The sequence below is a fragment of the Phyllobates terribilis genome, unplaced genomic scaffold, assembly GCF_046119375.1.
Source record: "Phyllobates terribilis strain yellow unplaced genomic scaffold, ASM4611937v1 Scaffold_5__5_contigs__length_657084704, whole genome shotgun sequence".
In the NCBI taxonomy this organism is placed as follows: Eukaryota; Metazoa; Chordata; class Amphibia; order Anura; family Dendrobatidae; genus Phyllobates; species Phyllobates terribilis.
The window spans coordinates 655,287,226-655,310,643 of record NW_027362765.1 but is presented as its reverse complement, the minus strand read 5'-3'; the positions used below and the strand labels follow the sequence as shown (position 1 = coordinate 655,310,643).

At 45.9% G+C, this 23,418-nt stretch overlaps 12 non-coding genes and 5 pseudogenes across 12 annotated transcripts; all 17 read right to left on the bottom strand.

The window, feature by feature from the left end:
- Positions 1-3,244: 3,244 nt before the first annotated feature.
- On the bottom strand, positions 3,245-3,435 carry LOC141274341 (U2 spliceosomal RNA). The gene has a single exon (XR_012322622.1). It is a non-coding gene; the product is annotated as a U2 spliceosomal RNA (small nuclear RNA).
- A 1,115-nt stretch (positions 3,436-4,550) lies between these two features.
- LOC141150079 (U2 spliceosomal RNA) lies at positions 4,551-4,741 on the bottom strand. Its single transcript, XR_012246349.1, has one exon. It is a non-coding gene; the product is annotated as a U2 spliceosomal RNA (small nuclear RNA).
- Positions 4,742-5,853: 1,112 nt separating this feature from the next.
- On the bottom strand, positions 5,854-6,044 carry LOC141149221 (U2 spliceosomal RNA). The gene has a single exon (XR_012245528.1). It is a non-coding gene; the product is annotated as a U2 spliceosomal RNA (small nuclear RNA).
- A 1,119-nt stretch (positions 6,045-7,163) lies between these two features.
- LOC141149798 (U2 spliceosomal RNA) lies at positions 7,164-7,354 on the bottom strand. Its single transcript, XR_012246082.1, has one exon. It is a non-coding gene; the product is annotated as a U2 spliceosomal RNA (small nuclear RNA).
- Positions 7,355-8,469: 1,115 nt separating this feature from the next.
- On the bottom strand, positions 8,470-8,653 carry LOC141150765 (U2 spliceosomal RNA). The gene has a single exon (XR_012246884.1). It is a non-coding gene; the product is annotated as a U2 spliceosomal RNA (small nuclear RNA).
- A 795-nt stretch (positions 8,654-9,448) lies between these two features.
- On the bottom strand, positions 9,449-9,540 carry LOC141151275 (U2 spliceosomal RNA; annotated as a pseudogene).
- Positions 9,541-10,658: 1,118 nt separating this feature from the next.
- LOC141149797 (U2 spliceosomal RNA) lies at positions 10,659-10,849 on the bottom strand. Its single transcript, XR_012246081.1, has one exon. It is a non-coding gene; the product is annotated as a U2 spliceosomal RNA (small nuclear RNA).
- Positions 10,850-11,964: 1,115 nt separating this feature from the next.
- On the bottom strand, positions 11,965-12,194 carry LOC141150726 (U2 spliceosomal RNA; annotated as a pseudogene).
- Positions 12,195-12,954: 760 nt separating this feature from the next.
- Positions 12,955-13,046, bottom strand: LOC141151167 (U2 spliceosomal RNA; annotated as a pseudogene).
- Positions 13,047-14,158: 1,112 nt separating this feature from the next.
- LOC141149220 (U2 spliceosomal RNA) lies at positions 14,159-14,349 on the bottom strand. The gene has a single exon (XR_012245527.1). It is a non-coding gene; the product is annotated as a U2 spliceosomal RNA (small nuclear RNA).
- Positions 14,350-15,464: 1,115 nt separating this feature from the next.
- Positions 15,465-15,678, bottom strand: LOC141150684 (U2 spliceosomal RNA; annotated as a pseudogene).
- Positions 15,679-16,453: 775 nt separating this feature from the next.
- On the bottom strand, positions 16,454-16,545 carry LOC141151166 (U2 spliceosomal RNA; annotated as a pseudogene).
- A 1,115-nt stretch (positions 16,546-17,660) lies between these two features.
- On the bottom strand, positions 17,661-17,851 carry LOC141149763 (U2 spliceosomal RNA). The gene has a single exon (XR_012246049.1). It is a non-coding gene; the product is annotated as a U2 spliceosomal RNA (small nuclear RNA).
- A 1,114-nt stretch (positions 17,852-18,965) lies between these two features.
- LOC141149219 (U2 spliceosomal RNA) lies at positions 18,966-19,156 on the bottom strand. Its single transcript, XR_012245526.1, has one exon. It is a non-coding gene; the product is annotated as a U2 spliceosomal RNA (small nuclear RNA).
- A 1,112-nt stretch (positions 19,157-20,268) lies between these two features.
- Positions 20,269-20,459, bottom strand: LOC141149762 (U2 spliceosomal RNA). The gene has a single exon (XR_012246048.1). It is a non-coding gene; the product is annotated as a U2 spliceosomal RNA (small nuclear RNA).
- A 1,114-nt stretch (positions 20,460-21,573) lies between these two features.
- Positions 21,574-21,764, bottom strand: LOC141149722 (U2 spliceosomal RNA). The gene has a single exon (XR_012246010.1). It is a non-coding gene; the product is annotated as a U2 spliceosomal RNA (small nuclear RNA).
- A 1,118-nt stretch (positions 21,765-22,882) lies between these two features.
- Positions 22,883-23,073, bottom strand: LOC141149519 (U2 spliceosomal RNA). The gene has a single exon (XR_012245811.1). It is a non-coding gene; the product is annotated as a U2 spliceosomal RNA (small nuclear RNA).
- Positions 23,074-23,418: the final 345 nt, after the last annotated feature.

Here is a 23,418-nt window from a genome sequence, read left to right as displayed (position 1 = left end):
TCATCCACCGGCTGCTGCTCTCCTTCTGACAGCCGGTGGACTGTGATCACAGCAGCAGCAGGCTCAGTGTAAATGCCCTGCTCCTGTGATCACACCCACCATCCCCCAGTCCCAGTGATATCACCCCCCACCTCCCAATAATCACCCCCTCCCCCAGTGTTCACCCCCCCCTGTTCCCAGTGATCACCCCCCCCCGCAAACCCAGTAATCACCCCCCTGCTCCTGCCGGCTCCTGCTCCCCTTTCTGCCCCAGTAATCACCCCCCGATGCTGCCGACCTCCTACCCCCCCTTGCTGCTGCCGGCTCCTGCCTCAGTGATCACCCCCCTTGCTGCTGCTGCTGGCTGCTCCATCTCCTCAGCCCCCTCCTACGTCTGACCGCCCCATACGTCTGACCGCCCCATACGTCTGACCGCCTCATACGTCTGACCGCCCCATACGTCTGACCGCCCCATACGTCTGACCGCCCCCTACTCCTGACCGCCCCCTACTCCTGACCGCCCCCTACGCCTGACCGGCCCCTACGCCTGACCGGCCCCTACTCCTGACTGCCCCCTACTCCTGACTGCCCCCTACTCCTGACTGCCCCCTACGCCTGACTGCCCCCTACGCCTGACTGGCCCCTACGCCTGACCGGCCCCTACGCCTGACCGCCCCCACACGTGACTGCAGAAGGTTACACCAAGCACACACACGTACACTCACACTATAATAAAGTTTTGATTTTTTTTTTTTTTACACACGCACAAAGCACACAAAATGTCCCACCCGTCCCGTTCATCCCAGTCTAGGGCGTACTCAGCTGAGGAGGCTATGTCAGGTTGGTGTGTGTGTGTTGTAGTGTATGAGATTGTGTGTGTGTGTGGTGTATGCACTACAATATACCACACCGCACACCAACCTGACATGCACTACACAATGGTGTCCACTAACAAATTGGAACCATGTTGCGTTTGGAGAGTCCCTGTGTGCCCAAACATTGGAGCTCCCCCACAAGTGACCCCATTTTGGAAACTAGACCCCCAAAGCACCTATATAGATGCATAGTGAGCACTTGGAACCCCCAGGTGCTTCACAAATTGATTGATAAAAATGAAAAAGTGAAAAAAAAAACACTTTTTTATTTTTACGGATTAATTTGCTAAGGACCTGGGGGTCCCAAGTGCTCACTATGCATCTAGATAGGTGCCTTGGGGGTCTAGTTTCCAAAATGGGGTCACTTGTGGGGGAGCTCCAATGTTTGGGCACACAGCGGCTCTCCAAACGCAACATGGTGTCTTCTAACAATTTGAGCTGACAATTTGTTAGCGGACACCATGTTGCATTTGGAGAGCCGCTGTGTGCCCAAACATTGGAGCTCCCCCACAAGTGACCCCATTTTGGAAACTAGACCCCCCAATGCACCTATCTAGATGCATAGTGAGCACTTGGAACCCCCAGGTGCTTCACAAATTGATTCATAAAAATGAAAAAGTGGAAAAAAAAACACTTTTTTATATTTACGGATTAATTTGTGAAGGACCTGGGGGTTCCAAGTGCTCACTATGCATCTAGGTAGGTGCCTTGGGGGGTCTAGTTTCCAAAATGGGGTCACTTGTGGGGGAGCTCCAATGTTTGGGCACACAGCGGCTCTCCAAACACAACATGGTGTCTTCTAACAATTTGAGTCGACAATTTGTAGCGGACACCATGTTGCTTTTGGAGAGCCGCTGTGTGCCCAAACATTGGAGCTCCCCCACAAGTGACCCCATTTTGGAAACTAGACCCCCCAAGGCACCTATCTAGATGCATAGTGAGCACTTGGATCCCCCAGGTGCTTCACAAATTGATTCATAAAAATGAAAAAGTGGAAAAAAAAACACTTTTTTGATTTTTACGGATTAATTTGTGAAGGATCTGGGGGTTCCAAGTGCTCACTATGCATCTAGATAGGTGCCTTGGGGGGTCTAGTTTCCAAAATGGGGTCACTTGTAGGTGAGCTCCAATGTTTGGGCACACAGCGGCTCTCCAAACGCGACATGGTGTCCGCAAACAAATTGAATGGAAAATCGGCTCAAATTGTTAGCGGACACCATGTTGCGTTTGGAGAGCCCCTAATGTGCCTAAAAAGTGGAGCTCCACCACAAGTGACCCCATTTTGGAAACTAGACCCCCCAAGGCACCTATCTAGATGCATAGTGAGCACTTGGAACCCCCAGGTGCTTCACAAAATGATCTGTGAAAACAAAAAAGTACTTTTTTTTTCACAAAAATTTTCTTTTAGCCTAAATTTTTTTATTTTCACATGGGTAACAGGATAAAATGCATCCTAAAATGTGTTGGTCAATTTCTCCTGAGTACACTGATACCTCATATGTGGTCATAAACCACTGTTTGGGCGCATGGCAGGGCTCAGAAGAGAAGGAGCGCAATTTGACTTTTGGAGCAAATTTTCCATTCAAAAAGTAAAATGGCGCTCCTTCCCTTCTGAGCCCTGCCGTGTGCCCAAACAGTAGCTTATGACCACATATGAGGTATCAGTGTACTCAGGAGAAATTGACCAACAAATTTTAGGATGCATTTTATCCTGTTACCCATGTGAAAATTAAAAAATTTAGGCTAAAAGAAAATTTTTGTTAGAAAAATAAAAATGTTCATTTTTTTCTTCCATGTGGCTTTAGTTCCTGTGATGAACCTGAAGGGTTAATAATCTTCTTGAATGTAGTTTTGAGTAGCTTGAGGGGTGCAGTTTTTGGAATGGTGTCACTTTCGGGTGTATTCTGTAATAAAGACCCCTCAAAGGGACTTCAAATGTGATGTGGTCACTAAAAAAATGGTTTTGTAAATTTTGCTGGAAAAAAGATAAATTGCTGATGAACTTTGAACCCTTCAAACTTCCTACCAAAATTTTTTTTTTTTCCAAAATTGTGCTGATGTAAAGTAGACATGTGGGAAATGTTATTTATTAACTATTTTGTGTCACATCACTCTCTGGTTTAGCAGAATAAAAATTCAAAATTTGAAAATTGCAAAATTTTCAAATTTTTTCCCATATTTTTGATTTTTTCACAAATAAACGCAAATATTATCGACCTAAATTTAATAATAGCATGAAGCCCAATATGTCACGAAAAAAGAATCTCAGAATCGCCAGGATCCGTTGAAGTGTTCCAGAGTTTTTACTTCGTAAAGGGACACTGGTCAGAATTGACAAAAATGCCAAGGTCTTTAGGGTCAAAATAGGCTGGGTCCTGAAGGGGTTAAAGAAGGGGTGCACCGGTCCTGGAGATACTGCAATACCAGGTCAATGCGTGGAGTGGACAGAGCAAGCTCTTTTTCCATCTCCTTGTTCTAAAAATCCATTTAATATATGGTCCCCAGATAGGGGACGTATCAGATATTAAACTGATAAGAACAGATACTACACTTGATCTTAGCCAAAAGGCCGAGAAGCGATAACCAGAATTGGTTTCAAACTACGGAGCCACCCAAGGATCCTGAAAAGTCCATTTGTGGAGATGAGCTCCTGGACTCCCGTTAAGAAGACATGTTGTCAACCTCTAGATCCCTTACATGCCTGCACTTTTCGGCTTGCTGCTACTGCAATCCACGCGTTTTAGATCTGCATAACTCCACCTCTTTAAACACAGCACCTTCACCCCCTGCTGTTCCCACCCGCCTCAACACCGTTGGAAGGGAGGAGAACCAATTAAGGCGGGTGGTGGGGTGGAACGAGCAGCTGTCTACCCTTAGCAGGAGGGCTCCTGATTACATACCTCTCCTGCTGCTGCTGCTGCTGGCTGTCCAGCAGCAGACTGAAGGTGGCTGCTGCTGTGCACAGGTATATAAAGGCTCAGAGCCTATTATGACACGCGCAGCCAGCGTTCCATTGCCACATTCCATCTACTGCAGGCAGGATACCTGGCTGGCTGAATGTCGCTGAGAAGCTCACAGAAACCGCCATAAGCAACAGTTTAACAGAATGCCACAGACTAATCAACCAAACTTTTTGGGTTGGGTTCTCTTTTATAGTCTGCAGGCATTAAATGAAAGAAGTCAGTGTTCCAGCAGAAGGAGACAACGTTTCAGAAAAGGCATTGTAGCAAACCAAAAAAGAAATTTTAAGCGCAGCAGAGTAACCAGCGCACATACCTGTTAGCTCAGGTGAGTTTAAAAGGCTGCTGTTGATAACAAGGGCATTTGCTAAATAGATGGTGTGTGTGCAACAATATACTGAAAGGTCAATTATATTGTGCAGCTTATCTCACCACCTGTAGTTATTTAGGTGAAAGCTCCAAAATGCTTGCCTAATATGTCTGTTTATCCAAAAGGAAGTAAAAAGGGAGAGCTAGAAAGATAGCATTGCATCACATTACATGGCAATGCAATGCACAGTTGCTGAAGTTGAACCAAAATGAGCTTGTAATCTGGCTTCTGCAACTTTGAACATGAAAAATCCAATGAGGAGAAGAAAAGCAAAGCCAAAGAGTCCATCCCAAAATCCGACAAACAAGCAAAATGAACAAAAAACATTGAATTCAATTCTTTCTGATTTTAGAAACTGCATTAAAGAAGGGGTGCAACGGTCCTGGAGATACTGCAATACCAGGTCAATGCGTGGAGTGGACAGAGCAAGCTTTTTTTCCATCTCCCTGTTCTAAAAATCCATTTAATATATGGTCCCCAGATAGGGGACGTATCAGATATTAAACTGATAAGAACAGATACTACACTTGATCTTAGCCAAAAGGCCGAGAAGCGATAACCAGAATTGGTTTCAAACTACGGAGCCACCCAAGGATCCTGAAAAGTCCATTTGTGGAGATGAGCTCCTGGACTCCCGTTAAGAAGACATGTTGTCAACCTCTAGATCCCTTACATGCCTGCACTTTTCGGCTTGCTGCTGCTGCAATCCACGCGTTTTAGATCTGCATAACTCCACCTCTTTAAACACAGCACCTTCACCCCCTGCTGTTCCCACCCGCCTCAACACCGTTGGAAGGGAGGAGAACCAATTAAGGCGGGGGGTGGGGTGGAACGAGCAGCTGTCTACCCTTAGCAGGAGGGCTCCTGATTACATACCTCTCCTGCTGCTGCTGCTGGCTGTCCAGCAGCAGACTGAAGGTGGCTGCTGCTGTGCACAGGTATATAAAGGCTCAGAGCCTATTATGACACGCGCAGCCAGCGTTCCATTGCCACATTCCATCTACTGCAGGCAGGATACCTGGCTGGCTGAATGTCGCTGAGAAGCTCACAGAGACCGCCATAAGCAACAGTTTAACAGAATGCCACAGACTAATCAACCAAACTTTTTGGGTTGGGTTCTTTTTTATAGTCTGCAGGCATTAAATGAAAGAAGTCAGTGTTCCAGCAGAAGGAGACAACGTTTCAGAAAAGGCATTATGGCAAACCAAAAAAGAAATTTTAAGCGCAGCAGAGTAACCAGCGCACATACCTGTTAGCTCAGGTGAGTTTAAAAGGCTGCTGTTGATAACAAGGGCATTTGCTAAATAGATGGTGTGTGTGCAACAATATACTGAAAGGTCAATTATATTGTGCAGCTTATCTCACCACCTGTAGTTATTTAGGTGAAAGCTCCAAAATGCTTGCCTAATATGTCTGTTTATCCAAAAGGATGTAAAAAGGGAGAGCTAGAAAGATAGCATTGCATCACATTACATGGCAATGCAATGCACAGTTGCTGAAGTTGAACCAAAATGAGCTTGTAATCTGGCTTCTGCAACTTTGAACATGAAAAATCCAATGAGGAGAAGAAAAGCAAAGCGAAAGAGTCCATCCCAAAATCCAACAAACAAGCAAAATGAACAAAAAACATTGAATTCAATTCTTTCTGATTTTAGAAACTGCATTAAAGAAGGGGTGCACCGGTCCTGGAGATACTGCAATACCAGGTCAATGCGTGGAGTGGACAGAGCAAGCTCTTTTTCCATCTCCCTGTTCTAAAAATCCATTTAATATATGGTCCCCAGATAGGGGACGTATCAGATATTAAACTGATAAGAACAGATACTACACTTGATCTTAGCCAAAAGGCCGAGAAGCGATAACCAGAATTGGTTTCAAACTACGGAGCCACCCAAGGATCCTGAAAAGTCCATTTGTGGAGAAGAGCTCCTGGACTCCCGTTAAGAAGACATGTTGTCAACCTCTAGATCCCTTACATGCCTGCACTTTTCGGCTTGCTGCTGCTGCAATCCACGCGTTTTAGATCTGCATAACTCCACCTCTTTAAACACAGCACCTTCACCCCCTGCTGTTCCCACCCGCCTCAACACCGTTGGAAGGGAGGAGAACCAATTAAGGCGGGGGGTGGGGTGGAACGAGCAGCTGTCTACCCTTAGCAGGAGGGCTCCTGATTACATACCTCTCCTGCTGCTGCTGCTGCTGGCTGTCCAGCAGCAGACTGAAGGTGGCTGCTGCTGTGCACAGGTATATAAAGGCTCAGAGCCTATTATGACACGCGCAGCCAGCGTTCCATTGCCACATTCCATCTACTGCAGGCAGGATACCTGGCTGGCTGAATGTCGCTGAGAAGCTCACAGAGACCGCCATAAGCAACAGTTTAACAGAATGCCACAGACTAATCAACCAAACTTTTTGGGTTGGGTTCTCTTTTATAGTCTGCAGGCATTAAATGAAAGAAGTCAGTGTTCCAGCAGAAGGAGACAACGTTTCAGAAAAGGCATTGTAGCAAACCAAAAAAGAAATTTTAAGCGCAGCAGAGTAACCAGCGCACATACCTGTTAGCTCAGGTGAGTTTAAAAGGCTGCTGTTGATAACAAGGGCATTTGCTAAATAGATGGTGTGTGTGCAACAATATACTGAAAGGTCAATTATATTGTGCAGCTTATCTCACCACCTGTAGTTATTTAGGTGAAAGCTCCAAAATGCTTGCCTAATATGTCTGTTTATCCAAAAGGAAGTAAGTAAAAAGGGAGAGCTAGAAAGATAGCATTGCATCACATTACATGGCAATGCAATGCACAGTTGCTGAAGTTGAACCAAAATGAGCTTGTAATCTGGCTTCTGCAACTTTGAACATGAAAAATCCAATGAGGAGAAGAAAAGCAAAGCCAAAGAGTCCATCCCAAAATCCGACAAACAAGCAAAATGAACAAAAAACATTGAATTCAATTCTTTCTGATTTTAGAAACTGCATTAAAGAAGGGGTGCAACGGTCCTGGAGATACTGCAATACCAGGTCAATGCGTGGAGTGGACAGAGCAAGCTCTTTTTCCATCTCCCTGTTCTAAAAATCCATTTAATATATGGTCCCCAGATAGGGGACGTATCAGATATTAAACTGATAAGAACAGATACTACACTTGATCTTAGCCAAAAGGCCGAGAAGCGATAACCAGAATTGGTTTCAAACTACGGAGCCACCCAAGGATCCTGAAAAGTCCATTTGTGGAGATGAGCTCCTGGACTCCCGTTAAGAAGACATGTTGTCAACCTCTAGATCCCTTACATGCCTGCACTTTTCGGCTTGCTGCTGCTGCAATCCACGCGTTTTAGATCTGCATAACTCCACCTCTTTAAACACAGCACCTTCACCCCCTGCTGTTCCCACCCGCCTCAACACCGTTGGAAGGGAGGAGAACCAATTAAGGCGGGGGGTGGGGTGGAACGAGCAGCTGTCTACCCTTAGCAGGAGGGCTCCTGATTACATACCTCTCCTGCTGCTGCTGCTGCTGGCTGTCCAGCAGCAGACTGAAGGTGGCTGCTGCTGTGCACAGGTATATAAAGGCTCAGAGCCTATTATGACACGCGCAGCCAGCGTTCCATTGCCACATTCCATCTACTGCAGGCAGGATACCTGGCTGGCTGAATGTCGCTGAGAAGCTCACAGAGACCGCCATAAGCAACAGTTTAACAGAATGCCACAGACTAATCAACCAAACTTTTTGGGTTGGGTTCTCTTTTATAGTCTGCAGGCATTAAATGAAAGAAGTCAGTGTTCCAGCAGAAGGAGACAACGTTTCAGAAAAGGCATTGTAGCAAACCAAAAAAGAAATTTTAAGTGCAGCAGAGTAACCAGCGCACATACCTGTTAGCTCAGGTGAGTTTAAAAGGCTGCTGTTGATAACAAGGGCATTTGCTAAATAGATGGTGTGTGTGCAACAATATACTGAAAGGTCAATTATATTGTGCAGCTTATCTCACCACCTGTAGTTATTTACGTGAAAGCTCCAAAATGCTTGCCTAATATGTCTGTTTATCCAAAAGGAAGTAAAAAGGGAGAGCTAGAAAGATAGCATTGCATCACATTACATGGCAATGCAATGCACAGTTGCTGAAGTTGAACCAAAATGAGCTTGTAATCTGGCTTCTGCAACTTTGAACATGAAAAATCCAATGAGGAGAAGAAAAGCAAAGCCAAAGAGTCCATCCCAAAATCCGACAAACAAGCAAAATGAACAAAAAACATTGAATTCAATTCTTTCTGATTTTAGAAACTGCATTAAAGAAGGGGTGCACCGGTCCTGGAGATACTGCTATACCAGGTCAATGCGTGGAGTGGACAGAGCAAGCTCTTTTTCCATCTCCCTGTTCTAAAAATCCATTTAATATATGGTCCCCAGATAGGGGACGTATCAGATATTAAACTGATAAGAACAGATTTTTTTTTTTTTTTTTATCGAAAGCCCGAATTCGTGTACAAAACCCGAGTGCGCTTAAAAAAGTGACAAGTGCCACAAAAAAAGTGCACTAGGATGCTGGTCTTCTTGAAACCCTCTCCAAAAGGAGAAGGGTCCCCCAAACCATTCCCCGTCCCTCCGAGCCAAAAGGCCACAGCGAGGAACAGGGACAAAAAGCCACCTCCAGCCGAAGCCAGAGGCGACCCAATCTTACCCCCAGCACCTGCCCGAGTTCTCACCCGAGCAAGGCACTGGGAGCCAAAGACTGTGCTCCCCTCCCGGAAGAGGGGAGCCAACAACGCTCTCCTCCCGAAAGAGGAGAGCCAGGGGGGTTCAGGGGGGAGCAGAACCTGATGGCCACACACTCCCCCCCTAGACCTGCCAAGAGAGGAACCCATAAGGGAACCGCATCCCGACAAAATCCTAGTAGGACGTGACACACATGAATAAGTGGACACACAGTGACAAAGAAATTAAATAAATAGTGAAGGTTTCACAGTATAATACTGCCCGGACCTTCGACCGGGAATTGAAAAATTCCCCATCCTAAGGCCAGAAGGCCCGGAATAAGGGTGTGTGCGAAGAAAGAAAATTTGAAGTGCTTGTGCAAATGTGCCATAAACTCAAGTGGGGTTCCCAATCCCAGTGAGTTAAGGCACCCCAGGGTCACCACTCCTGGGGCACTTCACACTTCGGGCTTTCGATCTTTCCCGGCCCAATGGCGTCGATCCTGGGGGGGCCATGCTTTCCACCAGATGACTATATTAGCCACCTGGCGTACTAACAAGCGCCTAAACCCCAGTGTGCATAATGTATCAATCTACTAGGGCGGCCAACATCCAAAACCGCCTTTTCGAAAGATACTACACTTGATCTTAGCCAAAAGGCCGAGAAGCGATAACCAGAATTGGTTTCAAACTACGGAGCCACCCAAGGATCCTGAAAAGTCCATTTGTGGAGATGAGCTCCTGGACTCCCGTTAAGAAGACATGTTGTCAACCTCTAGATCCCTTACATGCCTGCACTTTTCGGCTTGCTGCTGCTGCAATCCACGCGTTTTAGATCTGCATAACTCCACCTCTTTAAACACAGCACCTTCACCCCCTGCTGTTCCCACCCGCCTCAACACCGTTGGAAGGGAGGAGAACCAATTAAGGCGGGGGGTGGGGTGGAACGAGCAGCTGTCTACCCTTAGCAGGAGGGCTCCTGATTACATACCTCTCCTGCTGCTGCTGCTGCTGCTGGCTGTCCAGCAGCAGACTGAAGGTGGCTGCTGCTGTGCACAGGTATATAAAGGCTCAGAGCCTATTATGACACGCGCAGCCAGCGTTCCATTGCCACATTCCATCTACTGCAGGCAGGATACCTGGCTGGCTGAATGTCGCTGAGAAGCTCACAGAGACCGCCATAAGCAACAGTTTAACAGAATGCCACAGACTAATCAACCAAACTTTTTGGGTTGGGTTCTCTTTTATAGTCTGCAGGCATTAAATGAAAGAAGTCAGTGTTCCAGCAGAAGGAGACAACGTTTCAGAAAAGGCATTGTAGCAAACCAAAAAAGAAATTTTAAGCGCAGCAGAGTAACCAGCGCACATACCTGTTAGCTCAGGTGAGTTTAAAAGGCTGCTGTTGATAACAAGGGCATTTGCTAAATAGATGGTGTGTGTGCAACAATATACTGAAAGGTCAATTATATTGTGCAGCTTATCTCACCACCTGTAGTTATTTAGGTGAAAGCTCCAAAATGCTTCCCTAATATGTCTGTTTATCCAAAAGGAAGTAAAAAGGGAGAGCTAGAAAGATAGCATTGCATCACATTACATGGCAATGCAATGCACAGTTGCTGAAGTTGAACCAAAATGAGCTTGTAATCTGGCTTCTGCAACTTTGAACATGAAAAATCCAATGAGGAGAAGAAAAGCAAAGCCAAAGAGTCCATCCCAAAATCCGACAAACAAGCAAAATGAACAAAAAACATTGAATTCAATTCTTTCTGATTTTAGAAACTGCATTAAAGAAGGGGTGCAACGGTCCTGGAGATACTGCAATACCAGGTCAATGCGTGGAGTGGACAGAGCAAGCTCTTTTTCCATCTCCCTGTTCTAAAAATCCATTTAATATATGGTCCCCAGATAGGGGACGTATCAGATATTAAACTGATAAGAACAGATACTACACTTGATCTTAGCCAAAAGGCCGAGAAGCGATAACCAGAATTGGTTTCAAACTACGGAGCCACCCAAGGATCCTGAAAAGTCCATTTGTGGAGATGAGCTCCTGGACTCCCGTTAAGAAGACATGTTGTCAACCTCTAGATCCCTTACATGCCTGCACTTTTCGGCTTGTTGCTGCTGCAATCCACGCGTTTTAGATCTGCATAACTCCACCTCTTTAAACACAGCACCTTCACCCCCTGCTGTTCCCACCCGCCTCAACACCGTTGGAAGGGAGGAGAACCAATTAAGGCGGGGGGTGGGGTGGAACGAGCAGCTGTCTACCCTTAGCAGGAGGGCTCCTGATTACATACCTCTCCTGCTGCTGCTGCTGCTGGCTGTCCAGCAGCAGACTGAAGGTGGCTGCTGCTGTGCACAGGTATATAAAGGCTCAGAGCCTATTATGACACGCGCAGCCAGCGTTCCATTGCCACATTCCATCTACTGCAGGCAGGATACCTGGCTGGCTGAATGTCGCTGAGAAGCTCACAGAGACCGCCATAAGCAACAGTTTAACAGAATGCCACAGACTAATCAACCAAACTTTTTGGGTTGGGTTCTCTTTTATAGTCTGCAGGCATTAAATGAAAGAAGTCAGTGTTCCAGCAGAAGGAGACAACGTTTCAGAAAAGGCATTGTAGCAAACCAAAAAAGAAATTTTAAGCGCAGCAGAGTAACCAGCGCACATACCTGTTAGCTCAGGTGAGTTTAAAAGGCTGCTGTTGATAACAAGGGCATTTGCTAAATAGATGGTGTGTGTGCAACAATATACTGAAAGGTCAATTATATTGTGCAGCTTATCTCACCACCTGTAGTTATTTAGGTGAAAGCTCCAAAATGCTTGCCTAATATGTCTGTTTATCCAAAAGGAAGTAAAAAGGGAGAGCTAGAAAGATAGCATTGCATCACATTACATGGCAATGCAATGCACAGTTGCTGAAGTTGAACCAAAATGAGCTTGTAATCTGGCTTCTGCAACTTTGAACATGAAAAATCCAATGAGGAGAAGAAAAGCAAAGCCAAAGAGTCCATCCCAAAATCCAACAAACAAGCAAAATGAACAAAAAACATTGAATTCAATTCTTTCTGATTTTAGAAACTGCATTAAAGAAGGGGTGCACCGGTCCTGGAGATACTGCAATACCAGGTCAATGCGTGGAGTGGACAGAGCAAGCTCTTTTTCCATCTCCCTGTTCTAAAAATCCATTTAATATATGGTCCCCAGATAGGGGACGTATCAGATATTAAACTGATAAGAACAGATTTTTTTTTTTTTTTTTTTTCTTTTTTTTTTTTTTAGCCCGAATTCGTGTACAAAACCCGAGTGCGCTTAAAAAAGTGACAAGTGCCACAAAAAAAGTGCACTAGGATGCTGGTCTTCTTGAAACCCTCTCCAAAAGGAGAAGGGTCCCCCAAACCATTCCCCGTCCCTCCGAGCCAAAAGGCCACAGCGAGGAACAGGGACAAAAAGCCACCTCCAGCCGAAGCCAGAGGCGACCCAATCTTACCCCCAGCACCTGCCCGAGTTCTCACCCGAGCAAGGCACTGGGAGCCAAAGACTGTGCTCCCCTCCCGGAAGAGGGGAGCCAACAACGCTCTCCTCCCGAAAGAGGAGAGCCAGGGGGGTTCAGGGGGGAGCGGAACCTGATGGCCACACACTCCCCCCCTAGACCTGCCAAGAGAGGAACCCGTAAGGGAACCGCATCCCGACAAAATCCTAGTAGGACGTGACACACGTGAATAAGTGGACACACAGTGACAAAGAAATTAAATAAATAGTGAAGGTTTCACAGTATAATACTGCCCGGACCTTCGACCGGGAATTGAAAAATTCCCCATCCTAAGGCCAGAAGGCCCGGAATAAGGGTGTGTGCGAAGAAAGAAAATTTGAAGTGCTTGTGCAAATGTGCCATAAACTCAAGTGGGGTTCCCAATCCCAGTGAGTTAAGGCACCCCAGGGTCACCACTCCTGGGGCACTTCACACTTCGTGCTTTCGATCTTCCCCGGCCCAATGGCGTCGATCCTGGGGGGCCATGCTTTCCACCAGATGACTATATTAGCCACCTGGCGTACTAACAAGCGCCTAAACCCCAGTGTGCATAATGTATCAATCTACTAGGGCGGCCAACATCCAAAACCGCCTTTTCAAAAGATACTACACTTGATCTTAGCCAAAAGGCCGAGAAGCGATAACCAGAATTGGTTTCAAACTACGGAGCCACCCAAGGATCCTGAAAAGTCCATTTGTGGAGATGAGCTCCTGGACTCCCGTTAAGAAGACATGTTGTCAACCTCTAGATCCCTTACATGCCTGCACTTTTCGGCTTGCTGCTGCTGCAATCCATGCGTTTTAGATCTGCATAACTCCACCTCTTTAAACACAGCACCTTCACCCCCTGCTGTTCCCACCCGCCTCAACACCGTTGGAAGGGAGGAGAACCAATTAAGGCGGGGGGTGGGGTGGAACGAGCAGCTGTCTACCCTTAGCAGGAGGGCTCCTGATTACATACCTCTCCTGCTGCTGCTGCTGGCTGTCCAGCAGCAGACTGAAGGTGGCTGCTGCTGTGCACAGGTATATAAAGGCTCAGAGCCTATTATGACACGCGCAGCCAGCGTTCCATTGCCACATTCCATCTACTGCAGGCAGGATACCTGGCTGGCTGAATGTCGCTGAGAAGCTCACAGAGACCGCCATAAGCAACAGTTTAACAGAATGCCACAGACTAATCAACCAAACTTTTTGGGTTGGGTTCTCTTTTATAGTCTGCAGGCATTAAATGAAAGAAGTCAGTGTTCCAGCAGAAGGAGACAACGTTTCAGAAAAGGCATTGTAGCAAACCAAAAAAGAAATTTTAAGCGCAGCAGAGTAACCAGCGCACATACCTGTTAGCTCAGGTGAGTTTAAAAGGCTGCTGTTGATAACAAGGGCATTTGCTAAATAGATGGTGTGTGTGCAACAATATACTGAAAGGTCAATTATATTGTGCAGCTTATCTCACCACCTGTAGTTATTTAGGTGAAAGCTCCAAAATGCTTGCCTAATATGTCTGTTTATCCAAAAGGAAGTAAAAAGGGAGAGCTAGAAAGATAGCATTGCATCACATTACATGGCAATGCAATGCACAGTTGCTGAAGTTGAACCAAAATGAGCTTGTAATCTGGCTTCTGCAACTTTGAACATGAAAAATCCAATGAGGAGAAGAAAAGCAAAGCCAAAGAGTCCATCCCAAAATCCGACAAACAAGCAAAATGAACAAAAAACATTGAATTCAATTCTTTCTGATTTTAGAAACTGCATTAAAGAAGGGGTGCACCGGTCCTGGAGATACTGCAATACCAGGTCAATGCGTGGAGTGGACAGAGCAAGCTCTTTTTCCATCTCCCTGTTCTAAAAATCCATTTAATATATGGTCCCCAGATAGGGGACGTATCAGATATTAAACTGATAAGAACAGATACTACACTTGATCTTAGCCAAAAGGCCGAGAAGCGATAACCAGAATTGGTTTCAAACTACGGAGCCACCCAAGGATCCTGAAAAGTCCATTTGTGGAGATGAGCTCCTGGACTCCCGTTAAGAAGACATGTTGTCAACCTCTAGATCCCTTACATGCCTGCACTTTTCGGCTTGCTGCTGCTGCAATCCACGCGTTTTAGATCTGCATAACTCCACCTCTTTAAACACAGCACCTTCACCCCCTGCTGTTCCCACCCGCCTCAACACCGTTGGAAGGGAGGAGAACCAATTAAGGCGGGGGGTGGGGTGGAACGAGCAGCTGTCTACCCTTAGCAGGAGGGCTCCTGATTACATACCTCTCCTGCTGCTGCTGCTGCTGGCTGTCCAGCAGCAGACTGAAGGTGGCTGCTGCTGTGCACAGGTATATAAAGGCTCAGAGCCTATTATGACACGCGCAGCCAGCGTTCCATTGCCACATTCCATCTACTGCAGGCAGGATACCTGGCTGGCTGAATGTCGCTGAGAAGCTCACAGAGACCGCCATAAGCAACAGTTTAACAGAATGCCACAGACTAATCAACCAAACGTTTTGGGTTGGGTTCTCTTTTATAGTCTGCAGGCATTAAATGAAAGAAGTCAGTGTTCCAGCAGAAGGAGACAACGTTTCAGAAAAGGCATTGTAGCAAACCAAAAAAGAAATTTTAAGCGCAGCAGAGTAACCAGCGCACATACCTGTTAGCTCAGGTGAGTTTAAAAGGCTGCTGTTGATAACAAGGGCATTTGCTAAATAGATGGTGTGTGTGCAACAATATACTGAAAGGTCAATTATATTGTGCAGCTTATCTCACCACCTGTAGTTATTTAGGTGAAAGCTCCAAAATGCTTGCCTAATATGTCTGTTTATCCAAAAGGAAGTAAAAAGGGAGAGCTAGAAAGATAGCATTGCATCACATTACATGGCAATGCAATGCACAGTTGCTGAAGTTGAACCAAAATGAGCTTGTAATCTGGCTTCTGCAACTTTGAACATGAAAAATCCAATGAGGAGAAGAAAAGCAAAGCCAAAGAGTCCATCCCAAAATCCGACAAACAAGCAAAATGAACAAAAAACATTGAATTCAATTCTTTCTGATTTTAGAAACTGCATTAAAGAAGGGGTGCACCGGTCCTGGAGATACTGCAATACCAGGTCAATGCGTGGAGTGGACAGAGCAAGCTCTTTTTCCATCTCCCTGTTCTAAAAATCCATTTAATATATGGTCCCCAGATAGGGGACGTATCAGATATTAAACTGATAAGAACAGATTTTTTTTTTTTTTTTTTTCTTTTTTTTTTTTTTAGCCCGAATTCGTGTACAAAACCCGATTGCGCTTAAAAAAGTGACAAGTGCCACAAAAAAAGTGCACTAGGATGCTGGTCTTCTTGAAACCCTCTCCAAAAGGAGAAGGGTCCCCCAAACCATTCCCCGTCCCTCCGAGCCAAAAGGCCACAGCGAGGAACAGGGACAAAAAGCCACCTCCAGCCGAAGCCAGAGGCGACCCAATCTTACCCCCAGCACCTGCCCGAGTTCTCACCCGAGCAAGGCACTGGGAGCCAAAGACTGTGCTCCCCTCCCGGAAGAGGGGAGCCAACAACGCTCTCCTCCCGAAAGAGGAGAGCCAGGGGGGTTCAGGGGGGAGCGGAACCTGATGGCCACACACTCCCCCCCTAGACCTGCCAAGAGAGGAACCCGTAAGGGAACCGCATCCCGACAAAATCCTAGTAGGACGTGACACACGTGAATAAGTGGACACACAGTGACAAAGAAATTAAATAAATAGTGAAGGTTTCACAGTATAATACTGCCCGGACCTTCGACCGGGAATTGAAAAATTCCCCATCCTAAGGCCAGAAGGCCCGGAATAAGGGTGTGTGCGAAGAAAGAAAATTTGAAGTGCTTGTGCAAATGTGCCATAAACTCAAGTGGGGTTCCCAATCCCAGTGAGTTAAGGCACCCCAGGGTCACCACTCCTGGGGCACTTCACACTTCGTGCTTTCGATCTTCCCCGGCCCAATGGCGTCGATCCTGGGGGGCCATGCTTTCCACCAGATGACTATATTAGCCACCTGGCGTACTAACAAGCGCCTAAACCCCAGTGTGCATAATGTATCAATCTACTAGGGCGGCCAACATCCAAAACCGCCTTTTCAAAAGATACTACACTTGATCTTAGCCAAAAGGCCGAGAAGCGATAACCAGAATTGGTTTCAAACTACGGAGCCACCCAAGGATCCTGAAAAGTCCATTTGTGGAGATGAGCTCCTGGACTCCCGTTAAGAAGACATGTTGTCAACCTCTAGATCCCTTACATGCCTGCACTTTTCGGCTTGCTGCTGCTGCAATCCATGCGTTTTAGATCTGCATAACTCCACCTCTTTAAACACAGCACCTTCACCCCCTGCTGTTCCCACCCGCCTCAACACCGTTGGAAGGGAGGAGAACCAATTAAGGCGGGTGGTGGGGTGGAACAAGCAGCTGTCTACCCTTAGCAGGAGGGCTCCTGATTACATACCTCTCCTGCTGCTGCTGCTGCTGGCTGTCCAGCAGCAGACTGAAGGTGGCTGCTGCTGTGCACAGGTATATAAAGGCTCAGAGCCTATTATGACACGCGCAGCCAGCGTTCCATTGCCACATTCCATCTACTGCAGGCAGGATACCTGGCTGGCTGAATGTCGCTGAGAAGCTCACAGAGACCGCCATAAGCAACAGTTTAACAGAATGCCACAGACTAATCAACCAAACTTTTTGGGTTGGGTTCTCTTTTATAGTCTGCAGGCATTAAATGAAAGAAGTCAGTATTCCAGCAGAAGGAGACAACGTTTCAGAAAAGGCATTGTAGCAAACCAAAAAAGAAATTTTAAGCGCAGCAGAGTAACCAGCGCACATACCTGTTAGCTCAGGTGAGTTTAAAAGGCTGCTGTTGATAACAAGGGCATTTGCTAAATAGATGGTGTGTGTGCAACAATATACTGAAAGGTCAATTATATTGTGCAGCTTATCTCACCACCTGTAGTTATTTAGGTGAAAGCTCCAAAATGCTTGCCTAATATGTCTGTTTATCCAAAAGGAAGTAAAAAGGGAGAGCTAGAAAGATAGCATTGCATCACATTACATGGCAATGCAATGCACAGTTGCTGAAGTTGAACCAAAATGAGCTTGTAATCTGGCTTCTGCAACTTTGAACATGAAAAATCCAATGAGGAGAAGAAAAGCAAAGCCAAAGAGTCCATCCCAAAATCCGACAAACAAGCAAAATGAACAAAAAACATTGAATTCAATTCTTTCTGATTTTAGAAACTGCATTAAAGAAGGGGTGCACCGGTCCTGGAGATACTGCAATACCAGGTCAATGCGTGGAGTGGACAGAGCAAGCTTTTTTTCCATCTCCCTGTTCTAAAAATCCATTTAATATATGGTCCCCAGATAGGGGACGTATCAGATATTAAACTGATAAGAACAGATACTACACTTGATCTTAGCCAAAAGGCCGAGAAGCGATAACCAGAATTGGTTTCAAACTACGGAGCCACCCAAGGATCCTGAAAAGTCCATTTGTGGAGATGAGCTCCTGGACTCCCGTTAAGAAGACATGTTGTCAACCTCTAGATCCCTTACATGCCTGCACTTTTCGGCTTGCTGCTGCTGCAATCCACGCGTTTTAGATCTGCATAACTCCACCTCTTTAAACACAGCACCTTCACCCCTGCTGTTCCCACCCGCCTCAACACCGTTGGAAGGGAGGAGAACCAATTAAGGCGGGGGGTGGGGTGGAACGAGCAGCTGTCTACCCTTAGCAGGAGGGCTCCTGATTACATACCTCTCCTGCTGCTGCTGCTGCTGGCTGTCCAGCAGCAGACTGAAGGTGGCTGCTGCTGTGCACAGGTATATAAAGGCTCAGAGCCTATTATGACACGCGCAGCCAGCGTTCCATTGCCACATTCCATCTACTGCAGGCAGGATACCTGGCTGGCTGAATGTCGCTGAGAAGCTCACAGAGACCGCCATAAGCAACAGTTTAACAGAATGCCACAGACTAATCAACCAAACTTTTTGGGTTGGGTTCTCTTTTATAGTCTGCAGGCATTAAATGAAAGAAGTCAGTGTTCCAGCAGAGTGAGACAACGTTTCAGAAAAGGCATTGTAGCAAACCAAAAAAGAAATTTTAAGCGCAGCAGAGTAACCAGCGCACATACCTGTTAGCTCAGGTGAGTTTAAAAGGCTGCTGTTGATAACAAGGGCATTTGCTAAATAGATGGTGTGTGTGCAACAATATACTGAAAGGTCAATTATATTGTGCAGCTTATCTCACCACCTGTAGTTATTTAGGTGAAAGCTCCAAAATGCTTGCCTAATATGTCTGTTTATCCAAAAGGAAGTAAAAAGGGAGAGCTAGAAAGATAGCATTGCATCACATTACATGGCAATGCAATGCACAGTTGCTGAAGTTGAACCAAAATGAGCTTGTAATCTGGCTTCTGCAACTTTGAACATGAAAAATCCAATGAGGAGAAGAAAAGCAAAGCCAAAGAGTCCATCCCAAAATCCGACAAACAAGCAAAATGAACAAAAAACATTGAATTCAATTCTTTCTGATTTTAGAAACTGCATTAAAGAAGGGGTGCACCGGTCCTGGAGATACTGCAATACCAGGTCAATGCGTGGAGTGGACAGAGCAAGCTCTTTTTCCATCTCCCTGTTCTAAAAATCCATTTAATATATGGTCCCCAGATAGGGGACGTATCAGATATTAAACTGATAAGAACAGATACTACACTTGATCTTAGCCAAAAGGCCGAGAAGCGATAACCAGAATTGGTTTCAAACTATGGAGCCACCCAAGGATCCTGAAAAGTCCATTTGTGGAGATGAGCTCCTGGACTCCCGTTAAGAAGACATGTTGTCAACCTCTAGATCCCTTACATGCCTGCACTTTTCGGCTTGCTGCTGCTGCAATCCACGCGTTTTAGATCTGCATAACTCCACCTCTTTAAACACAGCACCTTCACCCCCTGCTGTTCCCACCCGCCTCAACACCGTTGGAAGGGAGGAGAACCAATTAAGGCGGGGGGTGGGGTGGAACGATCAGCTGTCTACCCTTAGCAGGAGGGCTCCTGATTACATACCTCTCCTGCTGCTGCTGCTGGCTGTCCAGCAGCAGACTGAAGGTGGCTGCTGCTGTGCACAGGTATATAAAGGCTCAGAGCCTATTATGACACGCGCAGCCAGCGTTCCATTGCCACATTCCATCTACTGCAGGCAGGATACCTGGCTGGCTGAATGTCGCTGAGAAGCTCACAGAGACCGCCATAAGCAACAGTTTAACAGAATGCCACAGACTAATCAACCAAACTTTTTGGGTTGGGTTCTCTTTTATAGTCTGCAGGCATTAAATGAAAGAAGTCAGTGTTCCAGCAGAAGGAGACAACGTTTCAGAAAAGGCATTGTAGCAAACCAAAAAAGAAATTTTAAGCGCAGCAGAGTAACCAGCGCACATACCTGTTAGCTCAGGTGAGTTTAAAAGGCTGCTGTTGATAACAAGGGCATTTGCTAAATAGATGGTGTGTGTGCAACAATATACTGAAAGGTCAATTATATTGTGCAGCTTATCTCACCACCTGTAGTTATTTAGGTGAAAGCTCCAAAATGCTTGCCTAATATGTCTGTTTATCCAAAAGGAAGTAAAAAGGGAGAGCTAGAAAGATAGCATTGCATCACATTACATGGCAATGCAAAGCACAGTTGCTGAAGTTGAACCAAAATGAGCTTGTAATCTGGCTTCTGCAACTTTGAACATGAAAAATCCAATGAGGAGAAGAAAAGCAAAGCCAAAGAGTCCATCCCAAAATCCGACAAACAAGCAAAATGAACAAAAAACATTGAATTCAATTCTTTCTGATTTTAGAAACTGCATTAAAGAAGGGGTGCACCGGTCCTGGAGATACTGCAATACCAGGTCAATGCGTGGAGTGGACAGAGCAAGCTTTTTTTCCATCTCCCTGTTCTAAAAATCCATTTAATATATGGTCCCCAGATAGGGGACGTATCAGATATTAAACTGATAAGAACAGATACTACACTTGATCTTAGCCAAAAGGCCGAGAAGCGATAACCAGAATTGGTTTCAAACTACGGAGCCACCCAAGGATCCTGAAAAGTCCATTTGTGGAGATGAGCTCCTGGACTCCCGTTAAGAAGACATGTTGTCAACCTCTAGATCCCTTACATGCCTGCACTTTTCGGCTTGCTGCTGCTGCAATCCACGCGTTTTAGATCTGCATAACTCCACCTCTTTAAACACAGCACCTTCACCCCCTGCTGTTCCCACCCGCCTCAACACCGTTGGAAGGGAGGAGAACCAATTAAGGCGGGGGGTGGGGTGGAACGAGCAGCTGTCTACCCTTAGCAGGAGGGCTCCTGATTACATACCTCTCCTGCTGCTGCTGCTGCTGGCTGTCCAGCAGCAGACTGAAGGTGGCTGCTGCTGTGCACAGGTATATAAAGGCTCAGAGCCTATTATGACACGCGCAGCCAGCGTTCCATTGCCACATTCCATCTACTGCAGGCAGGATACCTGGCTGGCTGAATGTCGCTGAGAAGCTCACAGAGACCGCCATAAGCAACAGTTTAACAGAATGCCACAGACTAATCAACCAAACTTTTTGGGTTGGGTTCTCTTTTATAGTCTGCAGGCATTAAATGAAAGAAGTCAGTGTTCCAGCAGAAGGAGACAACGTTTCAGAAAAGGCATTGTAGCAAACCAAAAAAGAAATTTTAAGCGCAGCAGAGTAACCAGCGCACATACCTGTTAGCTCAGGTGAGTTTAAAAGGCTGCTGTTGATAACAAGGGCATTTGCTAAATAGATGGTGTGTGTGCAACAATATACTGAAAGGTCAATTATATTGTGCAGCTTATCTCACCACCTGTAGTTATTTAGGTGAAAGCTCCAAAATGCTTGCCTAATATGTCTGTTTATCCAAAAGGAAGTAAAAAGGGAGAGCTAGAAAGATAGCATTGCATCACATTACATGCAATGCAATGCACAGTTGCTGAAGTTGAACCAAAATGAGCTTGTAATCTGGCTTCTGCAACTTTGAACATGAAAAATCCAATGAGGAGAAGAAGAGCAAAGCCAAAGAGTCCATCCCAAAATCCGACAAACAAGCAAAATGAACAAAAAACATTGAATTCAATTCTTTCTGATTTTAGAAACTGCATTAAAGAAGGGGTGCACCGGTCCTGGAGATACTGCAATACCAGGTCAATGTGTGGAGTGGACAGAGCAAGCTCTTTTTCCATCTCCCTGTTCTAAAAATCCATTTAATATATGGTCCCCAGATAGGGGACGTATCAGATATTAAACTGATAAGAACAGATACTACACTTGATCTTAGCCAAAAGGCCGAGAAGCGATAACCAGAATTGGTTTCAAACTACGGAGCCACCCAAGGATCCTGAAAAGTCCATTTGTGGAGATGAGCTCCTGGACTCCCGTTAAGAAGACATGTTGTCAACCTCTAGATCCCTTACATGCCTGCACTTTTCGGCTTGCTGCTGCTGCAATCCACGCGTTTTAGATCTGCATAACTCCACCTCTTTAAACACAGCACCTTCACCCCCTGCTGTTCCCACCCGCCTCAACACCGTTGGAAGGGAGGAGAACCAATTAAGGCGGGGGGTGGGGTGGAACGAGCAGCTGTCTACCCTTAGCAGGAGGGCTCCTGATTACATACCTCTCCTGCTGCTGCTGCTGCTGCTGGCTGTCCAGCAGCAGACTGAAGGTGGCTGCTGCTGTGCACAGGTATATAAAGGCTCAGAGCCTATTATGACACGCGCAGCCAGCGTTCCATTGCCACATTCCATCTACTGCAGGCAGGATACCTGGCTGGCTGAATGTCGCTGAGAAGCTCACAGAGACCGCCATAAGCAACAGTTTAACAGAATGCCACAGACTAATCAACCAAACTTTTTGGGTTGGGTTCTCTTTTATAGTCTGCAGGCATTAAATGAAAGAAGTCAGTGTTCCAGCAGAAGGAGACAACGTTTCAGAAAAGGCATTGTAGCAAACCAAAAAAGAAATTTTAAGCGCAGCAGAGTAACCAGCGCACATACCTGTTAGCTCAGGTGAGTTTAAAAGGCTGCTGTTGATAACAAGGGCATTTGCTAAATAGATGGTGTGTGTGCAACAATATACTGAAAGGTCAATTATATTGTGCAGCTTATCTCACCACCTGTAGTTATTTAGGTGAAAGCTCCAAAATGCTTGCCTAATATGTCTGTTTATCCAAAAGGAAGTAAAAAGGGAGAGCTAGAAAGATAGCATTGCATCACATTACATGGCAATGCAATGCACAGTTGCTGAAGTTGAACCAAAATGAGCTTGTAATCTGGCTTCTGCAACTTTGAACATGAAAAATCCAATGAGGAGAAGAAAAGCAAAGCCAAAGAGTCCATCCCAAAATCCGACAAACAAGCAAAATGAACAAAAAACATTGAATTCAATTCTTTCTGATTTTAGAAACTGCATTAAAGAAGGGGTGCACCGGTCCTGGAGATACTGCAATACCAGGTCAATGCGTGGAGTGGACAGAGCAAGCTCTTTTTCCATCTCCCTGTTCAAAAAATCCATTTAATATATGGTCCCCAGATAGGGGACGTATCAGATATTAAACTGATAAGAACAGATACTACACTTGATCTTAGCCAAAAGGCTGAGAAGCGATAACCAGAATTGGTTTCAAACTACGGAGCCACCCAAGGATCCTGAAAAGTCCATTTGTGGAGATGAGCTCCTGGACTCCCGTTAAGAAGACATGTTGTCAACCTCTAGATCCCTTACATGCCTGCACTTTTCGGCTTGCTGCTGCTGCAATCCACGCGTTTTAGATCTGCATAACTCCACCTCTTTAAACACAGCACCTTCACCCCCTGCTGTTCCCACCCGCCTCAACACCGTTGGAAGGGAGGAGAACCAATTAAGGCGGGGGGTGGGGTGGAACGAGCAGCTGTCTACCCTTAGCAGGAGGGCTCCTGATTACATACCTCTCCTGCTGCTGCTGCTGCTGGCT